Raw genomic sequence first — 21559 nt, 5'->3', positions numbered from 1 at the left:
GATTTTAAATTAGGGTAAAATCGTAACATACTCGTGCCAATGGCAAAGTAACATGCAGCAGCTTGACACTATTCCCCCCACTCATTTAAAAAAAAAAATCTGAAAGGATGGCAATATTGTAATTTTTAACTAAGGGCAAAATTGTAATTTTGGGCTGGGGTAAAATCGTAATTTTCCAAAAGCTAAAGGGATGGCAATATTGTAATTTTAACCAGGGGTAAAATCGTAACTTTAAACATGAGCAAATTCATGTTTTTGAACTAGGGGTAAAATCGTAATATACATGGACCGAGGCAGCAGCATGGCACTATTCCCCCACATTCGTTTTGTAGTTATAGCCTTACTAATGTTATGTGCCGCCTGCGTTGCAGGGCGCTAAACCAAACATTTCTTATTTTGATAACATGGACGCATGTATTTCACTTACTTCTACATGCTACTTATAACAAAATCTCAAAAAAAAAAAAAAAATAAAAAAAAACCACCGATGCAACCAACTAAACTAAAACACTACCATAGTATTGCTAAAAAAACACTAAAACGGTGGCAAACATGTAATTAGAGTTGGGGACAAAACAGTAATTTGTCAGAACCAATGAACGAGTGCTAGGCAGCTGTTTGACAAGAATAAAAACTACATTGAGTCAATAGTTTTGCCAAAAACAAAACGATGGCAATATTGCAATCTTGAACTAAGGGAAAAATCGTAATTTTGAAATGGGGGCAAAATCATATTTTAAGTTGAGGTTAAAATTGTAATTTTGAGCTGAAGGCAAAACCAAAATTTTATTTTGAACTTGGAATGAAATCCTAATTTTATACTGAGGATAAAATCGTAATTTGACAAGACCAATGGAAAAGTACAAGTCAGCTGCGTGACAATATTCCCCAAGCTTGTATTTATATCAATGGGAAACTCATGTCTCTTTTCAATATTACGTTTATCAAATCTCAAGCCACTTTTCACCACACAAATTTGTATAAGGTACGTATTGTTAAGACTTGGTAAATTAACCACCTAAACAAGTTCTGTGACGGTATTTACATCATTTAGAAGTCTAGTTTAAAAAAACCAGCTGCAAATACATATAAATAAAGGTAGCTAGGCATACAAAAAAAGAACAACACAAGAAACAAAATACAAAATACCTCCCAACCCAATGAAACAAACAAATTGCATCAACCTACAGACCAAAACAGACATTATCCATCTGAAGAATCACCGAAGACAATCAACACAATTTACACACCACTTGATCAACGTGCATCAAGAGACATTGCCCCCAGACCATACCAATACAATTTCAGATTTCCTTTGTGAAGGACGTGTTCAGTAGATTCTGTTCCATATGAGCAAGTCGGACATATCAATTAGCCTAATTATAATTAAGATAATTACAGCTCAAAGGCGTGGAATTAAGATAATTCGGATTGGGTGGTCCATAGCAAGAAAGAAAAACAAAAACAAAAACCCGGAGGTATTAGATACTTGATTGGAAGCGAAATCTAACCCGACGAGGGTGCCACTGTTGTAAGCCGGTTGCCGCCTTCCTCTCCACCTCTCGCTCTCTCTCTCTCTCTCTCTCTCTCTCTCTCTATCTCTATCTCTCTCTTATCTATAAGAACTAAAATAAAATAATAATCATAAAAAAAGCGAAACAAACCTTAAAACTTAGACGTCTCAATATCAAATACATTGAAATTCTCTTTTTGAATCAATAGTGGTACTGCATTAATTTGAAGCATTCTGATAGGAAAAAAAAATGTTCTTAACATATATAGTTATTCTTGATTATAAAGCTACACAATAAACATCTGTGATATTACATGATGGTTCGAACAACAAAACAAATTGTGACGCCACATGATGCCTCGAACAATATAATATAGTGAATAGATAAGATTGAAGAACCCAACAAAAGTGTTCATTAGTATATTTTATGATACCACATAAATACTTCGAACACACCAGTGGGGAATTGGTCATTAGTGAGTGTGTGTACATATATATATATATATATTTTGTATTGTACACAAAATTATTAAAGTAACTACAAACCAATGAACCACTATAACGAAACACCACAAACTGAACACCATGAACAAACAGCAAATCACCATGGATGGATTTTAGAGATGAAATTGTAGAAGCATACCCATTTAATTGATATGGCCATTGAAGGATGAAGAGTTGCAGAAAATCGCAGGGTGTTCGATGATGATGATTTAAGTTAGTCAAATCATCAGGAATTCCTCACCATCCGAATATCCGATATCAACTATAAGACCAAGAATCATGAAACACAGCAATCATCAAACATTGAATGAACCAAACCATCAGTTACATTTGTTCATCCGGAATTTATACTTAATATTTCGTTGAAGGGTTGCGACCCTTAATTTTGGTGAAGCGCTGATTTAAAAAAAGAAACGGCGCAACCGTTGAGATTGACTTTATTCCGGCGAAGGGTTGCGACCCTTAATTTTGGTTAAGCACCGCATCCATTAAAAAAAACATTTAATACATTGAATACCGGTGGACTAATACGTTGAATAGTTTTGTGAACCGTTATTATAACCAACTGAACACTTGGAACCGGTTTTATGTTGCAAATTGTATAAGAGTATAATATAATATAATATAATAAAATACATGCCATACCAAATCAGACTACCAAAATTCCTAAACCCCAAGTGAAAACACAGCATAAAAAACAGTCAAACCAAGTTATTTTTGATCAAAAGTTTGTCCAGAACAAGTACAAAAAAACGGAATAATTCAATTTGAGGCTCAGATCCATAAACAATCGAACAGAGAGGATAAATCCGCCATGGCTGCATACTTACCGGTTGCCATGTGAAACCACATCACCATCCGGATTGCCCTGCCAAGATGCGGATAATCTCATCTTTGCTCGATCCCACTCAGACGCATTGAAATTCATCATCATAGCCTCTTAAATCAATAGTCTGTTGGGTACATAACTAGGTTAGCTTATTTTGGAAGAACTTATAACTTACATAGCGTTAATAAGTTGTTTTTGAGAAGGAATCCCAAACAACCCACCCCCCCCCCCCCCCCTAGTAATAATAACAATATGATCATCATCAACAGCAGACTGAAGGTTCCGTTAAAAGAAAACGGGTTGTTGATTTTTAAAGAAAATCATAGGCTTCAAAGAACGATGTTTGACTTAAAGAAAGTCAAAATCGAAGTTTGAAAGAGGAGGGCAACCACCCTTGAAAACCATCTCCTCTGAAATAGCCTCATTTCGTCTGAGTGAAAATAAAACTTCGAGTGTTTATTTGGCTCAGATCTGCAGATATGAAACCGGATAAAGTGGGTGGGGCTCCGGCATGGCTGCATCACAACCCGTGTTGCCCCGCCAAGATACGGGCCCACTTTCACACAACATCCGGTAACTTATCATTATTATGCTCGGAAATATAATTATATGCAGAACAAGATCTTCATCGCCTACAGAGATTCAGATGTATAGAAAGATAGATAGATATATATAGAGAGAGAAAGTGTGGGTGTGTGTGAGAGATGGGACTGTTTTGGCATTTTTCTTCTTCGTGTTAAAGGGTTGTTGATTGAATGGGGAACGAAGTCATGGGCTCCACATGATCCGAAAGCGGATGATGTGGTGGCAAGAGAGGAGGCAACCACCCTTTTGAAACCTTCCGACCCTCTCGCCGGAGCCTCCTTTTCCGAGTATCTCTGTTTTTGTTGCTTATTTACGTTATAGGGACTGGGTTGGTTTTATGGGCTTTCAGAGCTATTTATAAGTCAATAACGTTTATATGACTAGGCCCATCATGTCGGACTCAAATTTAATAAAGTAATAAATCTTGTTTCCTCGTAATCAATAATTATAGTATAAGGTTTAGAATTAGGGTTTAGTTTTAGGGTTTAGAGTTTAGCATTAACGTTTATCTTTAGTGTTTATGGTATAAGGTTTAGGATTTATAACACATATTTTTTCAATTTTAAACATGTATATACATATATGTATAATTGTCAATATACATATATGTATAGTTAAAAGATTAACAATATACACATGTGTATAAATCGAAAAAAAAATTATTTTTAAAAAAAATATATAAAAAATTTAATCCTTAAAGAAAAAACTGCGATTTTTCCAAAAAAAAAAATAAATTGCATTTTTTTCACCTTATTTTTGCATTTTTTGCTTAGGGAAAATGTGTGGTTCAAATTGCTTCTCAAGTTTCTCAAATAGGGTGGACTTCTCTTAGGATCCCTACCCTATATATATATATATATATATATATATATATATATATATATATATATATATATATATATATATATATATATATATATATATATATATATATATATATATATATATATATAGGACAAAGATCCGTTAGGAACCACCCCTTATTGCGAGAACCGCGAGAACCAATGTGAACACATGGCAAATTTGTAATTAAATGACATTTAATTAAAAAACACGCTCTCCTCTATTTTAGCCCCTGTTCACCATCGTCATTCACAATCTAGGGTTTCATTGGAGATTTTGCTTAATCGGCGACGGAGATCTACGGCGCTTCACGGCGGCGATCTTACAAGGGATTCGATTGGGATACTGATTACGGCGTTGGGATACTGATTTCGGCTACACGTGGCTTCGTCTGACTCATCTCGCGTTGGAGTTGAACCTATGGCATCTGAAGGTTTTAGTTTTCGAAACCAAGTCAGATGTTTATGCTATGATTTCAATTTATGATTTGCCCTTGATTCGAATCTCGTTTTGAAAGATTATTTGGTTGTTCTGAGATCGAAACAAGTTGCAATGACATGACGATGGCTGTTGTAAGTAATTCAATTTTACATATAGCATACTCCAACAGGTTTTATTCTATTCGAATCCCAAATAAATTAGGCATTATTGTTTGGTGTTTGGTGGTAGTTGCAGGTCAGAAGTGATGGTGATTGAGTTTCACGGCGGCGATCTTGCAGGGGATTCGATTGGGATACTGATTACGGCGTTGGGATACTGATTTCGGCTACACGTGGCTTCGTCTGACTCATCTCGTGTTGGAGTTGAACCTTCGACATCTGAAGGTTTTAGTTTTCGAAACCAATTCAGATGTTTATGCTATGATTTCAATTTATGATTTGCCCTTGATTCGAATCTCGTTTTGAAAGATTATTTGGTTGTTCTGAGATCGAAACAAGTTGCAATGACATGACGATGGCTGCTGTAAGTAATTCAATTTTACATATAGCATACTCCAACAGGTTTTATTCTATTCGAATCCCAAATAAATTAGGCATTATTGTTTGGTGTTTGGTGGTAGTTGCAGGTCAGAAGTGATGGTGATTGAGTTTCACGGCGGCGATCTTACAGTGGATTCGATTGGGATACTGATTACGGCGTTGGGATACTGATTTCGGCTACACGTGGCTTCGTCTGACTCATCTCGTGTTGGAGTTGAACCTTCGACATCTGAAGGTTTTAGTCTTTACTTGTAGTTGTTATTTAAGTATGCATTAAATTGGTATTTTGTTAAAGTTATATGTTAATTGGTCAATTTTAAGGCTTGTTAAATCTGTTATTGTTATAAGTATTAAACTGAAACATAAGCTATCTTACAAGTCAATTTCAATCTCAAAATAGGACTTAAAAAAATAAAAACCTTAGAGTTGGTCACAAAAGGAGAGGTATTACAGTGATGTTGGTATTGGGAATTATATATGATGGGTTTTCATCTTACCTATATAATTCATTATATTATCTTTATGTAATAGAAATTGATGAGCTAAATCGTTGTCTTGAAAAGCTTGTTTTAGATTGAGAGAATTGTATATGCACATGTGCATGTTGATTGTAAATGATATTGTATTAACTTATATGCACATGTGCATTATGTTGAAAATTTTACCATGTCGTTGATGTATGGATTCTGTTTATGTATGGATTCTGAACAGGTGCCTTATGGATGACTATCCAATTATGTACAGAATTGCATTAAACAAAGGGTCTTGGGTGGCTGAAAACTACAAAAAAATGGAAGAACAAGCTGACAACAGGGGAGGCATGGGTGGAGTTTATGCATCTTATGGCGTGCTGAGAAACACCAGAGTGAAGACGGGTCAAGATGGGTGGGGTTGGCACTGATGTTGATGTTGAATTCCCTAATCTAAATAGAACGTTTAATCACTAGGAGGACATTGTGATGATGTACAACACTTATTATACAACAACTGGATTTTCCACACGCAACTACTTATATATTGATTATCACTTGTTTTCTTTACATTCATTGTTTATACTTATTGTTTATCTACTTAACAGTGTAATATTCATTGTTTTATTCATGTCCATTTAACATAAATTACCAATATGTCCACTGTTTCAACACATGCACATGTGCGTTACCCAACGCGTGCATTTTTAACATTGAAACCGTAGCATCAAAACTTGTCGATTCAATATTTCTAAGGTCATTATGTTTTAAGTGCATGTACTCCATTTTCAGTCCACCTATTATACATTGCAACGTATACATTATGCACATGTGCATTGCCACCATATACTATGTCAAACACCATTAAACATTACTACCTTTACGTTATGCACATGTGCATTGCCAACATAATTTATGCCACACATTATATCACATCAATATGTGCCTGGGCATTTCCAACATATATTATACCATACACCATACAACATTGTAAACTACATATCCTATACCAAACACCATCATGAATTACCACTATGAATCATAATATATAGATATGCACATGTGCATAGGCAACACAATCATTTACGTCACAATATTACACACCTGTGTATTTCTAACATATACTATATCAACCACCATATAACATTTGAATACGTTGTAAATTGAATATAATCATTCGGTAACACATCATATATCACCACTGTTCATACTAATTTACCTTATGCACATGTGCATTGCCAACATATACTATACCATATTACATCAAATTATGTAATTAATGATCACATAGTTGTCATCGTCCAATAAACAAATATAAATTATCGTTAAAAGAAAATAACTAACATATAAACCATCATACAAAAAACAACCATGATTTTCAATATAACATCGTTCTATCCAACTTTCTTTCATTAATGTTTTCCACTGTCTTGTCGCCCTTATCATCCATCACATAAGATCCATCACATCGTGCATTCGTCTACTTGTATTTCTTTATCCTGCCATAACTGCACGTGACATCAAAGAAAAACGTTCAACAGAAAGTAACAATTGGCTGCACATGTGCATATATTACCAACTGCATCATCGACTGATAACCAACCTTTTTTGGCTTTTCACTTAACACTTTTGTATTCACCTTCCTTATCATCTGGCAGTTTTTTTGCTCCTTTGTCATTCGATCTCAACAAAAGTGTTATTTTCTTCGCTTTTTTCCATTTTTTTCCTACAATAATAATTGAAACATAATATAATCAAACATGCAATTTCAATTAGTATGTGCATTAAACAACCTTTTTCATCACTGTAACGATATGAATTTGTGCATCTATATGCACATGTGCATCACATATTCTTATAATGATGCTTAAAATCAATCCATATGTAAAGTTTAATGTTATGTGCTCAAATTCAATATGCAAATATGCATTAATTTAAACAACAACATCAACAAAATCTAATTACACAGAATCATATACACATATATTAAACAAAGCTGCTCATGTTTGCTATGCACATGTGAATCACATGAAACAATAACACCATCATATCCTAATTACACAAAACCACTTATCTTACACAAAACTTCTCAAGTTCACTATGCACATGTGCATTACCTAAAACAATAACACCAGCATTTTCTAATTACCCACAATCATATACACGTATCCTAAACAAATCTGCTCAAACTCACTATGCACATGAATGATATTATTAGCTTTATTTGGTTCACATATACATACTAGGTCGGCTATGGCATTGTATAAGATCTGTGCGATATCATAACAAGCACAGTTAACAGATCAACGAGTTGAATCACATTCATATAAATCATTGATGGAAATCAGAATTACTTCAAACTTACTGATAAAAAACAGATACCTGAATAACAATATATATATCTACTGGTAATAATCAGATCCTTACCGAGTGTTACTGATAAAAAACAGATACTTAAAGCGTTGCACTTTGCCCTATTTTTAATCCAAAGAAACCCAAGCGTGTTAACTTCCTCCTTCAGACGTGTCATATTCGTTTTCTTCCTATTAAAAACATCATTCATGTTTCTCCATATAAACAATAGCATAATCTGAATGATTGAGAGCATAACCTGTTTCCATTTTTTAGATCCGCAGTATCGCTGATGCAGATACACAAAATCCTTCAGATCTAGCACGAATATTGATCCCAACTTGCACCATTCAGTGACAAAATCCCATAGACTTATTAACATAATCTAACATTAAATACAAATTATGGCAAATTATGCACATGTGAATATTAACATATTTTGTCAAGATATGCACATGTGCATATCTATATATCACATAACTCTACCTTATTAACATAATCTAACATTAAATACAAATGTGAAGAACTATACATCACACCAAAATACAACTAAATACCTTATCTAATGTCACATACATCAACATTAACTACCTTATTCACATGTTATTGCACACTATGCACATGTGCATATTGACTTATTATTACAATCTATGCACATGTGCATAACCACATATTACACAAGAATTACCTTAATAGCCAATTCTGTTAAACCTGTGATGTCAAAATATGCACATGTGCATAGCTATATATCACACAATACAAAACGAAGCTTGAATCGACAAATAATCTATCATATAAAAGTACAAACGAAAAATTATCTATTATATAACAATATAAACGAATTGTATAAACTTGCAAACGGTGTCTCGATTAATATGACCATATCTATTACCAATCCGTCAATGATTTCGTTGGCGGCGGCGATTTCGACGGCGATTAATTCCGGCGATACCGTCTTAGGGACACACTCATTGAATCGTCTATTCTTATAATCACTGGACGAATTTTGGGAACTAACCTCGATTATATGACGAAATATGAAATAACTGCTGGTAAAATCTCAAATCTGAGATAAAATCTCAATCCAGATGCTTCGATATGGTGAACTGATGATGATGAAGTGATGATGTATTCGAGACGATGATGAAATCGATTGTAATCGACGAATTGTTGATAGATTCGGGTTGATAATCGTTCAGAGACCTGGATGTACTCAGAATTTTGGAGAATGGACATGAAAGTTTGTATTAAATGTAGTTTAATTTTGGCTTGAAGTCCGATATAGTAAAGCAGTAAGCGTGTTTTTTTAAAAGTTATTTGGTATTTACAAAATTGCCACTTGTTCACATTGGTTCTCGCGGTTCTCGCAATAAGGGTGGTTCTCGCATGAACCTTACCCTATATATATATATATATATATATAGGGTAAGGTTCATGCGAGAACCACCTTATTGCGAGAACCGCGAGAACCAATGTGAACACAAGCTAAAATAGCTAAAAACCTAAAAAACCCTAAAAAAAACCTAACCCCACCCCAAAAAAACCTAAACCCCCCCCCCCCCCCCAAAAAAAACCTAACCCCCCCACAAACCTAACACCCCCCCAAGCTAAATGCTAAAAACTAAAACCCTCAAAAACCTAACCCCCCCCCCCCCCCAAAAAACCTAAACCCCCCTCCCCCACCCCCAAAAACCTAAACCCCCCACCCCCCAAGCTAAAATGCTAAAAACTAAACCCCCAAAAAACCTAAAAAATCTAAAAAAAATCAAAAAAAAATCTAAAATTTTTTTTTATTTTTTTACTATTTTTTATGTTCAAATCGCTACTTTTAGTAGACAAAAGAATTTTTTTTTTTAAAAGAAAATTTAAAAAAAAAAATTTTTTTTGGATAGTAAAAGTAGCGATTTTTATATAAAAAATAGTAAAAAAAATAAAAAATTTTTTTTTGGGTGTTTTTTAGATTTTTTGGGTATTACTGTTTGTGTTCACACTGGTTCTCGCAGTTCTCGCAATAAAGGGTGGTTCTAACGGATCTTTGACCTATATATATATATATATATATGTATATATATACATATATGTATATATATGTATATATATACATATATGTATATATATGTATATATATATATATATGGGAAGGTTCAAATGAAAACCACTAGTTATTGTGAAAACTCGAAAACTAATTAAAAAAGCCAAAAAAACATACAAAAGTTTTTATTTTATTTTATTTTTTTTTTGCAAACCAAATTTCGTAGGTTTTCTAATATAAAAAAAATTTCAAAAAAAAAAAAAATTTTGTGTAGTGCACATGTGTATGTGTACTACACATGTGTATTATTACACATGTGCACTACACAATTTTTTTTTTTTTTTTTTTTTGAAAAAAAGTTTTTTTATATATAAAAACTAGCGATTTTTATAAAAAATTGAAAAAAAAATTTGTGTGTTTTAGGCTTTTTTTAGTTAATTTTCGAGTTTTCACAATAAAAGTGGTTTTCATTTGAACCATCCCCTCTATGTATATATATATATATATATATAATGTAAGTATCTATAGAAAACCCACTTTAATTTAGAAAACCCGGGAAACTCAAAGCTTCCGATGTTTTTTTTTTTTTTTGAAAAAAATTACACATGTTATATACATGTTTTTAAGGGTTTTAGGCAAAAAAATAAAAAAAAGCACCGAGTAGATATTTTAAAAAAAATAAACAAGTTTTGGTGTAACACGTGTTACAAATATGTCAGATGAATGTAACATGTGTTACACCAAAACTTGTTTATTTTTTTAAAAAATATCTACTCGGCGCTTTTTTTGATTTTTTTTGCCCAAAACCCTTAAAAACATGTATATAACGTGTATAAATTTTTTCAAAAAAAACATCGGGAGCTTTGAGTTTCCCGGGTTTTCTAAATTAAAGTAGGTTTTCTATACATCCTTCCCCTATATATATATATAAGGTCAGGATTTAGAGAAAACGGGGGAAAGTGTGAGAACAGTGAGAACGATTATGGATTGTCAGATCAAAACAATCTATGGACTAAATTGGCGCGGTGGCGTTATCGTAAATAACACCAATTCTATTAAGTGGACGCGCTTTATTAAGGGTAAAGGGGTCTTTTACTGCTCAAATACAAAACGCCAACAAAAAAGATAACACGCCATTCAAAACAAATAAAACATTATTAAATACAAAACGCCAAAAATTAGTGATAAAACGCGTTGGAGATTACAGGAAGTGGAAACAACATAGTAACTGAAATTCAATTATTAACATTTATTAGAAGAAATTCCCTTCTAAATTACGCGCCAAAAACATCATCATATAAACGACGTTAAACATCGCTTCCATAATCACTTTAATCCATCATTCTAAAAAACATCTTTTACCAAAAACGTCAAGTTTAACCAAAATGCCAAAAATGGCAACCATCGTTTCCTGGAGATACACTCTGAGAATCAGAAGATTAGTCATACATTTTAACAACAGAAGGAGGGTGTATGTTAGGACAATCAAAGCAATTTTGAAGATGGAAGAAGAGGTACAGAGGGGTATCCTATCGCTTAGCATCGCTCTGGATAACGAATGTCATGAAACACATAAGCTTACGAAAATATTAACAAGGAAATTTGGACCAAGCAAAGAAGATGGAAAAACGGACCCAGTAATAACATCATGGCGTTTTGATGAGGAAACAGACATGGTGACCGTTATATGTGATATCGGAGAGCAGGAAGACTACCTGCTTGAAGACATCATGACAAAACAGGGGCTTGGGTTATCTAATTATCTGTTGTTTGTTATTGTTAATACATGTTTTGTGTCAATAGCTTAATAGTTTGTTTATTTAGTCTTTGGATATTTTGTATTGGGCTTAGCAGTATTGGTTAGGGAGTTATTTAGTGTTATGGGCTTGGAGAATGGCTTGGCCCAGACCAAAGCCCATGTGCAAAGCTTGTCCTATAAATACAAAGCTTAGCATTAGGGTTTAGGTTAGCCATTTGGTAGACACTTGGAGGATTTTATTGAGAGTTAGAGAAATCTACAGAGATTGGCTGAGAGATTTCTTGGGTCTTGAATTGATTGTAAACATCCCGTTGGATAATCAATAGAAGACCGGATTGAAAGTGTATCATGTTCTTGATTCTTGTTCTACTCGTTTTCTGTGAAATCTGATCTAGGGGATTCCGCACTCTAGGTTGGATCGTCGATTCTGTTACGATCCGCACGCGTTACGGGACTTACAATTGGTATCAGAGCATTCGGCTCTTGTTTTGCTCGGTTCAGAATCATTTTCTGCAGAAAATTGAAGTTTTTGGACGTGTTTGACGGCTGTTCTTGAGTTCTGCTGCTGATTTCGGATAAAAATCAAGCATTTCGGACCATTACTGATCAAAAAGCTTGGATTTCGGATCAAAAATCAGTCATTTCGGATTATAAGCATCAATTTCGGACCAGAAAAAATCAATTTCGGATCATTACGGATCTTCTGATTGCATTACGGATTAGAAGTCTTTGATTTCGGATCAAAAGGTTGCATTTCGGACCAGTTGCACTCTGATTTCGGATAAGTTGAGTCCATTTCGGATCAGTTTGTTTCATTTCGGACCAGCAAGTGGTCATTACGAATCAGAGGAGCTGATTTCGGACCTTTTCTGATCACTTCGGACAAGGTGGAATTTTTCTTGGCTTGCGTAAGAAAAATTTCACAGTTTCGTGTTTAGAGAACTATCCGTAAATTATCTGGACAAACCGCTTGCACCGTTGGGATCCTTGGATTTTTAGGACAAAAAAAAAAAAACAGACTCTGGAAAATCCCGAAAAAGGTTTTTGACATTATATATCATTGGAATCGTAATCTCGAGACGAATCTAACGGTGTAATTTGGTAAAAACAGATTTCAGAAAATATTTGTACGGTTTTATCAGTTCGCTTACGGTAAAGGCTTGAAAAGGACCAGTAGAGAAGTTAGATTTGGATTTTGACACAGGTTACCAAAATCCATTTAAACTTTTACGCTGCGTGATGGCTAAGATGGAAACTGGAAGTGTTGTTGTTAAAAACTGGCCTAAGCTTAAAAACGTCAAAGAATATGCTGACTGGAAAGAGCAGTTTGAGGCATTTGTGAAGAATGAAGACACAAGAATGTGGAGCTGTATGATTGATGGATATGTTGCTCCCACACGTCATGTTGAAGGAAGAGTTAAAGTGATTTCTTATGAAAAGATGGATGAATCTGAGAAACAACTGGTTGATGCTGAGAAGAAAGCTTTCGCAGCAATAAAGATGTCCTTGCCTGAGGGTGTTAAACATACTTTCAAGACGTATGGGACTTCTAGAGAGCTGTGGGAAGCTTTGGAAAAACGTTATCAGATCTCGTCAAAAGTGAATACTTGTGATCAAGCATTGGTTGCTGAGTTTGCAGCTGTGAAGATAGGGGAAGTAGCTGCTAAGGTTGAAAAGATGAAAGCTGATAAGGAAACTGCTGAGAAGAAGGATGCAGAAGTTTCAAAGGGCTTGAAAGATGTGAATGAACTTGCAACAGAGGTGAAGGTAACATCAGAACCTGTAAGTCATACATGTCTTAATTGCACTGAACTACAGGGTAAAGTTGACAGACTATCGGAGCAAAACAAAATTCAGTTAGCTGAATTGCAAAAATTAAAAGAGTCAAATGTTCTTTTGATTAAACGAGAGTCAGATTGTTTAAATAAACTCAAATCAACTGAACAGGAAATTAGCAGTCTAACAAGCAAAGTCAATGAACTGTTACAGGTCATTGATTTGGCTCGTGAAACTGTGAAAGAAAAGACTAACGAGCTTTCAGAAAAGTGCACAAAATTGGCTGATGCACAAGCCAAAATTGTAGAACTTCAGGGGAAGTTACACAATTTTGGGAATTCTTCGTTAGTCAGAACTCAAATTCAAAAGGGTTTAAAAAAGAGTAATGATAAAACAGGGGTGGGGTATACAAAAGCTTCATCTTCTGGAAATCATGAATACTCATTTTTACCAACTGAAGATGAGCTAGCTGTTTTTGTTGCCACTGCACAAGTAGTAGTGGATCCGATAGCTATGGACTTGCCAAATAGTCCAGTTTCTTTGAAAGAATCTGTTGGGTCTAACAGTACACCTCATAAAGTGGATGAGGATACTGAAGATGAAAAGATCAAAACATTTAAAAAGGGATCAAATAAAAAGAAAACTTATAAGAAAAGATCTTGCTTTAAATGTCACAACAAAGGGCACGTGGCGAGTTGTTGTCCTTTGAAGAAAGGTAAGTAAAAAGTTGATGAGGTTAAGGAGGGGAATCAGGTTGGGTCAAGCAACAGTTAAAAACTAGTTGTCAAGCTAAGAAACCTGAATCTCAATCAAAACCTTCAACTTCGAAAAGATTTGATAGACCACGAAGTATTTCTCCACAATTGAGTCATCATAATGGTAAATCAAATCGTTTTCAAAGTCAAAATAGAAATTTTGGATATCAAAATCGATACCAAACTGCGGGTAATCGAAATTTTCAACAAAGAAATGGACATAGGGGTTTTAGTAACTCAAATGTTCAACAACATCCAAAATTTTTTCAAAATTCATGGTATAATAATGGGAGAAGAAGGTATCAAGATAAGCAATCCAAGACTCCATTGGGGAGTGATGGATATTGGATGGATGTTCCTGTATTAGATGAATATGGAAAACCCAAGACCATCAGGGCTTGGGTTCTCAAAACTAACTGAGTTGTTGAGTGAATGCAGGATGACCAAGAAGGACTGTTGATGTGTTCGACAGTGGTTATTCCTGTACAGCATCTGAGGTTAATAGTCGGTTAACATGGGTAACGAACTATTTACTTTTGTGATTATTTTGAAGTGTTAAAAGTGAAAAACTTTTGTCAGATTTATAGTGGGGAGTCTGTTTGTGTTTAAATTTGTGTTTTTTTTAAACTTACTCCATGAAAACAAAAATTTAGGGGGAGAAATTCCTCTTCGCCAAAAAGAGTTTAGATAGTGCGTGAGTTTAGGGGGAGTAAGTTGTAAATTTAAAAAAAAATGAAAAACATAAAAAAATAGATGGTGTGAAAAAGAAGAAATGATAGTACATCAGCAAGTTAGACTGTCACACTGAAATTGAACCAAAATTGCTTAAGTGTGATAGCAGCTTCATCATATGAAATAATCAACTTACCAATGTGATATAAACCTAAATGCACTGAGTATGAGTGGGGAACACATCAGTGGTGTATGGTTTAATGACCTTAAATCTTGCGTTGATAGATTGCCAAAATCTGAAGTTTTGGGTCTTTATACTGTTATTTCATCCGGGGATATCATGGGTGTCCTTCTGCTGTATCCAGATACATGCTGACCTAGACACACCCAGGATATCTTAAAAGAGCTAAAAATGCCAAAACCCTGAAAATGAAAAAGCTCTCAAAGAGAGTCATTCAATAAGTGCAAAATGCATAATTCGTACCAAAAATGGTATCTGTTGTTATGGGTGAAATTCTGAGCCCATATCCTGATTTTGTATCTTGATTTTTTATTAGTTGTATATGATCAGGATACCAGGTCAGGATACCGGATCAGGATACCGTATCAGGATACTGGGCCAGGATATTGGTAATATCCTAAGGCAGTATCCTGACTATTACTAATGATTGGCTTGTAAAACGTTGGTTGCAAGGTACCAACGTTAAAAGACTTGATCTACCTGAAGATTCGCTCAAGGTGGTTGAAAAATGGACGTTGATGGTGGAAGAATGGGTCTTGTAACGGTCAGAAAGGCATATTCCGCGAGAATATCGGATGTTGGTCAATGTTATTGACATTGTAACGGTTATATGAGCTGAAGACCCGGTTTTGTAGTCAATAAGCATGTGGAAAACAAGTAGAAAGAGTCCCCCAACGTTCAGAATGGAATATTCCCAGCATCCCGGAATAATAGGAGAGTTAGTTTGTTTTTTGTAACTATATAAAGGGGCGATCGGATCATAGGTAGACACAACTTTTCACACACTTTCACTCACACTCTTTGCTCTCTAGCTACTAGCAACCGCTACACACAAGCACTCGTACTCAAATCTCATTGTAACACTTAGTTGATCCGTATCATATCCTGCACTGTATCCTGAAGTTTGAAGCAATAAGAAGAACAAGGTAGCTGCGATTGTCAGCTCCCGAGGTTTTATGCCGGCGATCTAGATTGATCAAGGGCTTTCTTCGTACATCTCGTGTCAACCCCTTTACTTTTTGTTCATTGTTTGATCGTAAATACAGCTCAATATCCTGAGCCGTATTCTGAATACTGTTTTTCTAAACAACTTAACCAACATATTTTCAACACATTTTTTAGCACACTACCTCACTTAACTAATTTGATCACTTAATTGCTACGGTAATTTTTGACCAAAACAATTTGGCGCCCACAGTGGGGCAAGTGGTGCTCTCTTTACTAAAAATTTTTGTCAAATCGCTAATCAGTTTTCTATTTTCAAAACTTTTTGCCACATTGTCCATAATGGCCTCAAGATCAAACATGAGTTCCTCTACTGCGTCTGCTATGACTTCTGCTACTACTGGTTCGGTGCTTCCACCACCTCCTCCAAGGACGCCAGCCTCTTCACGACCTCAGGATATTATCCCTACCCGCAGTGTTCAGGAATCTGCTCCCGTTCTAGCTTCTAATGATGAAATTCTTACTTTATTTGGAAGTGTGCAGGAACAAATGAGGCAGCAACAGGAAACAAACCAAATGCTTTTAAGGGAAATACAACTCCTGAAGTCTGGCTCGAGCAGATCTGCTGAGGATAATGTCACTCCATTACACCCCAGAGCGTTGAACTTTAGTTCAGCTGTGTATACTGAGGATAACAGGGGGAATATTGTGCCCAGTCTTCCTCAGAATCATACTCCTGAAATACCCTCCTCGGTCAGGATGTCAACCATGAGGAGCTCAGGATATGCTTCAGGATATGGGCAAAATCCTCCAACGGGTAACGTGTCAAATAATAATAATACTCATGCTACTAACAATAGTGGATCTTTGCAGGATACAGGTGTGACATCAGCACTTACTAGGGAACTTCAAAAGTTGAAGGACATGATATCCAGTGTACCTGGGGTGGTCCAGCCGATCCCGGAAGTGTACCAAGACAGCCATAAGATATCTCGTTTTGCACATCCTATCTGTGATGCTGAGATCCCAAAGAGATTTCAAACCCCCAACATGAAGCTTTACGACGGAACTACGGATCCTGAGGAGCATATTGCTCAATATAGGGAAAGAATGGAGATTAACCCTATCCCTCCGGAGCTCAAGGAAGCGTGCTTGTGCAAGGGATTTGGTTCTACTCTAACAGGATCAGCCTTAAAATGGCTGTTAAACGTTCCTCCTCACTCAATTACTTCGTTTGCTCATTTGGTTAATTTATTTAACAGTCAATTTTCTTGTAGTCAGAGTTTTGAGGAAACTAACCAGTGATCTTTACAGGATAACTCAAGGGCCTCAGGAATCCTTGAGGGATTATGTGAACAAATTCAGTCGAGAATCCTTGGATATCCCACATCTTGATGTTGCAACAGCTGTGCAAGCTTTCAAGATGGGATTACAAAAGGATTCTCAGTTTTATCAGGATCTTGTAATGAATCCCTGCAGGAATCTCGACGAAGCTCGTAACAGGGCTTTGAGATATATCCGTCTGGAGGATGACAGGAAGATGCAAGAAAGGATGAACTCATCTAACACTTATGAGTCAACTAACAGGAAGTCAGAATCCTCATTCAAGTCATATCGGCCTAAGCCATATGGTAGAAATGAAAACAAGAGAGTGAATGCTGTCGAAGATGAGGATCCTGAAGGAGTATCCTGAGTTGTCTGAATATTGCTTTTCTGTTAACATTCCCGAATTGATGTATGCCATGCAGGGTCTAGGAGACAAGGCTAGGTGGCCTCGAAAGAATCAACAAAAGGCTGACTGGAAAGATAAGTCAAAATGGTGTGCTTTCCACGAAGATTTTGGACATGTAACTGAGGATTGCATTGCTCCAAGGAAACAAATAAGCTATCTTCTAAGCAAGGGATATCTGAAAGATCTCTTAGGAAGAAAGAAGAATAAAGGTCAGGATACTGAGAAGGATCCTGAGCGAGCAGCATCACCTCCCGCGGATGCCAAGATAATCAACTTCATTTTGGGAGGATCCGACATTTGTGGGACTTCGTATTCGGCAGCAAAGAGACATGCAAAGGAAGCTAAGGCCGAAAGGGGAGACAAACCTGTCAGGATGACTACCCTCACAACTGACAAAGTGATCACTTTTGATGCAGATGACAGGGATACTGTCCAGGATCCTCACCATGATGCTCTGGTAATAACGTTATATGTGGCTTAACCATTTTGTACGCAGGATACTGGTTGATAATGGCAGCTCCGTCAACATAATCCAACTAGAAACTCTGAAGAGAATAAATGTATCTCCAATGGATATCACTTCAAAGTCTACCGTGCTTGTTGGGTTCAGTGGAGAGGCTAGAAACACAGTGGGAGAGATAAAGTTACCAATATATGTTGAAGGAGTCAACTCGATACAACGTTTCTGTGTGATGGATTCTCTATCCTGCTATAACATCATACTGGGAAGACCATGGATTCACGATATGAAGGCTGTCCCATCAACATATCACCAATGCATCAAGATCTCTATCCCTTGGGGAGTTGTCAAAGTCGATAGTGATCAGCAGGAGGCGAAAGAATGTTACTCATCCTCGATGAAATCCTCGACCAAACCTAGTGCAGCATAACAATTAAACATGCGGGCCCAGGATATCGCGGAGGATCCGGAGCAGGATGTGAAGAAAGTTATCCTGGATCAGGATAATCCTGATATCTCGGTGCTCGTAGGAACCAATATCCCTCAGGATATTGAAGAGCAGTTTTACTAACTTTTTGAAATGCAGGATGTCAACGTTTGCATGGAAGCATGAGGATATGACAGGTATATCCAAAGACATTATCACTCACAAGCTTGGAATTGACAGATCATTCAAGCCTGTTCAGCAAAAAAGAAGGAAATTTGCTCCAGAGCGGAATACTATTATCCAAGAGGAAGTTGAAAGACTGTTGAAGTCCAGGATGATCAGAGAAGTTAAATTTCCAAGATGGCTAGCAAACGTAGTCGTGGTACAGAAGAAAAATGGGAAATGGAGAGTCTGTGTAGACTACACGGACTTGAACAAGGCTTGTCCTAAAAGACCCATTTCCTCTTCCTCACTGTTAGGGCTGGATTTTTATGATATATGATCCTTACATGTGATCCTAACCAGTGATCCTTGTTTCTTTAGCAGATAGTGATCCTCAGCAGGACTTCAGGATCAGGATCATGGACCATTATAGGATCCTCATGCTAACAGTTACCTTCATTGAATTAAATGATATTTTGCAGGAACATCTAGCAGGATCCGCTCTTAGCATCACGATCAAAGGACGCGTCTTTGCAATTATAGCATGTGCTTAATCGGAGATGGACGTTGCAAAGGATTTGGAAACTTGGCATTATTTAAGGGCGACAATTTAGGCTAGATTTACTTTTATTTCTAAAGGGGTAATGAGCTGATTATTAGTCTTTTTACCTAAAATAGGTCACCTACACTTGTATATATAACACTCTTCCCATTCGGAAGAACACACAACACAATTCTCACACGCTTAGACACACATTACGATAGTGATCCTTGTACTCAGCTCATTATCATCGAAGTTGTAACCATATTTCGATATATTGAAGTTGGTGATCGGTAGTTGCCATCACCCGAGGTTTTTTATGCCGGAGATCATACATTGATCAAGGGCTTTTTCCTCGTATAAATCATTGTGTCTTTGCATATTTCATAACTAAAGTGATCCTTTACTTTTTCAATAAACCAAGCATCATTCCCCATTTACTTAGAGTTTGGTTGCATTATCCTTGTGTGATTTTTAACCAAAACAGTTTTGGCGCCCACCGTGGGGCAATTGGTGCTTCATTCATAAGAAAACCTTTTGTTCAAAATCATTTCAAAGAGTTACATGGCTTCATCATTGAAGAATACGTCCACGGCGATGTCTGCACTCACCTCGTCCCAGAACACTCTGCTCCACCACCGGCAGGGATCCCAGAAAAATGCTGAGAAGAGACCAAATCCTACCTTCTCTAAACCACCATCTTCTTCTGCTATGAATTCTTCTGTTCCTAGATACTAGTGATGTGTTTGCTTTAATTTTGCAGATGAAGGATCGTTATGCAGCGCAGGATGAAACTAATGACAGGATCCTCAGGGAAATTGGAGACCTCAAAAGGCAAAAGATAGCGGGCAGAGGATCATTCCCCACTGATGCCCAAATCCCTGAGCTTTGATACTCCAATGATCACTTCTCAGCCATCGGGAGTCCCAGATGTGCAAATTATGGGAGAATCAAGAGGATTGGGCACCTCGGATCCGGCAAGCAATGACTCAGGCATCAGGCTCACACTTTCAGCCGGCAGGATCCTATCCCCAGCATATGGGATCCTTCATGAATTCAGGAGCCTATCCGGGAGCACAGCAGTTTCAAGGATCCTACTTTGTTCCAGGATCATCCCAGGGTCAAGGATCCTCCTTTGTTCCAGGATCATCCCAGGTTCAAGGATTTCTTTGTTCCAGGATCGTCCCAGGTTCAAGGATCCTCTTCGTTCCAGGATCATCCCAGATACCAGGATCCTTCCAGATGCCAGGATCCCTAAAAAGTTTGCAAACAGGAAGTCTAGATGTCCATCAAGGGGACTTCATTCCAATGCAGACCATTGCTTCCACTGGTCCCTCCGTTATCCCAGAATCCCAGCAATATGGATTCACACCCAATGTTCCTAACTTGAACTCAATGGGAGGTAACACTTTAAATAATTATCTTACCACTAACCATGGATTCATGCAGGATACAGGTATCAATCATGCTATGGCCAGGGAGTTGCAGAAGCTAAAAGATATGATCTCAAGTGTTCCAGGGGTAGTCAAGCCTATCCCAGAGATTGCAGATGGAAGCCATAAGGTATCTCGCTTTGCACCACCAATTTGTGATGCAGAGGTACCCAAAAGGTTCCATATCCCTACTATGAAGCTGTATGATGGTACAACGGATCCTGAGGAGCACATAGCACAATACAGGGAGAGGATGGAGATCAATCCAATCCCGGAAAAGTTAAAGGAAGCATGCCTATGTAAAGGATTTGGATCCACTCTTACTGGATCAGCTCTTAAATGGCTGCTAAGTCTTCCCCCTTACTCTATTACTTCATTTGCTAATTTAGTTAATTTATTCAATAACCAATTCTCTTGTAGTAGAAAATTTGAAAGATTAACTAGTGATTTATATAGGGTAACTCAAAGTCATAATGAATCATTAAGGGATTATATAACTAAATTCAGTAAAGAATCCTTGGACATTCCCAACTTGGATATGGCTACGG

General features: G+C 36.6%; 1 long non-coding RNA gene across 3 annotated transcripts; it reads right to left on the bottom strand.

The window, feature by feature from the left end:
- Nucleotides 1-1032: 1032 nt before the first annotated feature.
- Nucleotides 1033-3754, bottom strand: LOC110928815. 3 transcript variants are annotated; one of them, XR_002586702.1, is made up of 3 exons: nt 2157-3754; nt 1512-1625; nt 1033-1340 (listed from the first exon to the last, which is right to left on the bottom strand). It is a non-coding gene; the product is annotated as an uncharacterized LOC110928815 (long non-coding RNA). The 3 variants fall into 3 exon arrangements; XR_002586701.1 differs by having other exon boundaries at nt 1033-1625; XR_004889279.1 differs by having other exon boundaries at nt 1033-1616.
- Nucleotides 3755-21559: the final 17805 nt, after the last annotated feature.

The sequence above is a fragment of the Helianthus annuus genome, chromosome 3, assembly GCF_002127325.2.
Source record: "Helianthus annuus cultivar XRQ/B chromosome 3, HanXRQr2.0-SUNRISE, whole genome shotgun sequence".
Taxonomy (NCBI): domain Eukaryota; kingdom Viridiplantae; phylum Streptophyta; class Magnoliopsida; order Asterales; family Asteraceae; genus Helianthus; species Helianthus annuus.
This window is presented reverse-complemented; position numbering and strand designations above follow the sequence as displayed.